The 3,611-nt window shown below is 46.6% G+C and overlaps 1 protein-coding gene across 1 annotated transcript in view; it reads right to left on the bottom strand.

Annotated features, from left to right (window-relative positions):
- The window catches only part of VWA5B1 (von Willebrand factor A domain containing 5B1), an 80,053-nt gene that overhangs the window by 16,150 nt on the left and 60,292 nt on the right, over positions 1–3,611 (bottom strand). The window lies entirely within an intron of this gene.

Below are 3,611 nucleotides of genomic sequence, written 5' to 3'. Positions count from 1 at the left end.
TCCCTCCATAAGGGAGTTACAAGCATTAGAGCATCCTTTTGGAATGAGTGTGTGTGTGTGTGTGTGTGCTCAAGTTCTCTCAGGCAAGTTCTTATCAGTTGCTCCCCCTCTTCAAGGTTAAACCATCTGCGTAGTGAGCAGTAAACAGATTCCATCTCGGCCTCTCATGACGTACAAGCATTTCAGCTCCCAACCTCCAGCCAGGAGAATCCTGGACTGCCCTACAGGCCTCAGCAGGGTACGGTGCCATAGAGTCCCCCTTTCCAAGCAGCCATTTTCTCCAGGTGAACTGATCTCTGTCACCTGGAGATCAGTTGTTATTTTGGGGGAATCTCCAGACACCACCTGGAGGTTATACCAATCAAAGTGAGATCTACAGTGGATCACGCGGCAAATGACAAACATACTGTATATAGTCAAAACAAAGACCAAACCAATAATTATATCTGTGTCTGTTTCGTTATTCTTTTTTTTATATATATATATATTTTATTATTTGCTTACTACAAACACTAAACACTAAAACACTAGACTAAAACAACTAAGCTACACAAGGATCATATGAAATGATTAGTCATTAGCTTAATTAAAGTTCCCTCTCTAATAAAGTTAGTGGAATATAGCTATTTCTAACGGCTTCTATTACAAACTGGTATTCGTATATTAAAATCAGGCAAGTACAGCTTAAACAATTAAACTTTCAAGCGTATAAATGTTTCGTTATTCTTAATCGTGCATAAATAAGAGAATCTTACAGCCTATAGAAAATCTTGCAAACGTGTACAAAAGATAGGAACCTCAAGGGACACTCAACCAAATGTAAATGGGGAAACTGGAAACACTCATACAGTTTTTAACATCACCCTAGGGCTGTGTAAGTTTCACTACCAAATGTCAATAAGGAAACTGGAAATGCTCATACAGTCTTTAACATTGCCCTAAGGCTATGTAACACTTTCACTGAAGATCCAGTATTCCAGAAGTAGCCAGACACTGTATCATATCCTATTACAGGCTCACCAGCTGTCAGATTTTCCCGTTTCACTCGGGCTTCGTCAAAGAGGCAACCGATACGTCAATAGATTCCCAAAGTTAACGTTCTTGAAGCCAAAGAATCAACTTAATTTCCTAACAGCATTCCTTCATGCAGTTATATGGATACAATAAATACAGCCAGTTTGGTGTAGTGGTTAGGAGCACGGACTCTAACCTCGGAGAACCAGGTTTGAGTCCCCACTCCTCCACATGCAGCTGCTGGTGTGACCTGGGGCCAGTTACAAGTTCTTTCAGAGCTGTTCTTGAAAAAGCAGTTTCTGTCAGAGCTCTCTCAGCCCCACCGACCTCACAGGGTGTGGGGAGGGGAAGGGAAAGGAGATTGTAAGCCACTCTAGACTCCTTCGGATGGTGACAGGTAGTGTATAAATCCAATCTCCTCCTCCTCCTCCTCCGACTACACTGGCTTGGAGCCACTTCAAGGAAATCCACCTGGCCCTGAGCGCAGAACACCGCCTAAACGTGACACACCCTGGCCTGGATGGCCCAGGCTAGCCCTATCTCGTCAGATCTCAGAAGCTAAGCAGGGTCGGCCCTGGTTAGTACTTGGATGGGAGACCACCAAGGAAGTCCAGGGTCACTATGCAGAGGTGGACAAAAGCGAACCGCCTCTGAATGTCTCTAGCCTTGAAAAACCTACAGGGTCACCGTAAGTCGACTGCAACTTGACGGCACTTTCTACCACCCGCATTCTTACGGCACATTCAAGTTGTTAAACTGCTCTGTGTCCACCCTCTCGGTTACGTTTACAACGGGTCAGCAGAGCAGGCCAGTGTTCTTGTCACTGTCTTGTAAACTGGGGGCCAAAGCTGGAAAGAACAGTCGCGTGCCTGCATTTGTGCTGATTTTAACCGGAGAATGCAGGAAGGATCTCATTGGAACGGACCAATGGTCCATCTAGTCTAACAACTCCTTTCCCATAGTGGCCAAAAAATATGCCCCCAAAGGGAGGAGAAAAGTCTCTCTCTACTGCTCAGTAATGGACAGGGCCTGTTATGCTAATGAGTTCCTGCTGGGCGTGGCCAACTCGGGAGCCAGCCGGAACTCCGTTCCTGTGCGTTCCTGCCCAAAAATAGCCCTGGTAATGGACATTCAGAGGTCTACTGCCCCTGCTTATGGAAATCCCATTTAGCCATCATGGCTAATAGCGCCACTGTGGTGTAGTGGCAAAGAGCGGTGGGCTGTAATCTGGAGAACTGGGTTTGATTCCCCCACTCCTCCGCATGAAGCCTGCTGGGTGACCTTGGGCCAGTCCCAGTTCTCTCAGCCCCACCTACCTCACAAGGCGCCTGTTGAGGGGAGAGGAAGGGAAGGCAATTGTAAGCCACTTTGAGACTGCTTAGGGTAGAAAAAAGCAGGGTATAAAAAACAACTCTTCTTCCTCCTCCACATGAAGCCTGCTGGGTGACCTTGGGGCAGTCACGGTTCTCTCAGAGCTCTCTCAGCCCCACCTACCTCACAAGGTGTGGGGAGAGGAAGGGAAAGATGATCGTAAGCTGCTTTTGAGACGCCTTAAGGTAGGGAAAAGCTGGGTATAAATCTTACTCTTACTCTTCTAACACCATTGATGGATCGATCTTCCACAAATTTGTTGAAGCCGTCAACAGTAGTGCTTGTCACCACTTGCCATGGCAGTGAGTTCCGCAGGTTAATCCTGCAACATGTGGAGAGCTACTTTCTTTTATCTTCCCCTGACTTCTCCCCTCACACTTTAGCCACTGTGTTCTGCCAGCTCTCCTTCTAATGCTGCTAATGATTTGTGCTCCTACATAAAACCTTTCCACGTAGGAAATAGAGCACCACATCTCATACGAATAGCAGGCCATGCAGCAAATTGTGCGCTGCAGTCCTACGACAACCTCCAGGGGTTTTTGCACCATCCCCTGCAGCTTCCTTTGAGAACACCGCCACATCCTCACTGAGTTGGGAAATGGGGCTTTTAGGGAGGCTTATCTTTCCTTTGAGGAAGACAAAGCAATATATATATGAATTTCATTCCGCCAGTTGTTTTAATTACAGAGAAAATGATGAGAGATGAGATACCAGGGCCCAGTTGCTTGGCAACCAAAACCCAAGCAAGTTTTATTAAAAAGGCCTTTTCTGGGAAGTTTAAAAAACTGTAGGGGGGGGGGGGCTTTCAACCCACCAACCAATGCCATTTTCCTTCTCCAAAACAACCTTGAGAGGTCACATTGGGGCAAATGTACAGGTCCCCTGATACCGATTTCAAGGCCTGTGACCAGTGTTCCCTCTAAGCTGAGTTAGTGTGAGCTAGCTCACAGTTTTTTTAGCCTCCGGCTCACACATTTCTGTCTTAGCTCAGGAAGGATGGCTCCAGAGCCCCCAGGCTCATCTGCTGAGGCCCAGAAGGACCCCACATTGTTGCGATTCCCTAGATGATGTGCAATGGAATCATTTAGAAAGGCTCTTTTTAAAAAAACAATAATGGATCCGTGCGCTATTGCAATAATGGGTTTAAATTAGGGTCGGAAAGGTAATGGCTGGATATTAGGAATTCCCCCCCCCCAGCAACAGCAGTCCATCGGTGGAGTTAAGAA

Source organism: Gekko japonicus, unplaced genomic scaffold (assembly GCF_001447785.1).
Source record: "Gekko japonicus isolate JY-2015 unplaced genomic scaffold, Gekko_japonicus_V1.1 scaffold435, whole genome shotgun sequence".
NCBI classification, from domain to species: Eukaryota; Metazoa; Chordata; class Lepidosauria; order Squamata; family Gekkonidae; genus Gekko; species Gekko japonicus.
This window is presented reverse-complemented; position numbering and strand designations above follow the sequence as displayed.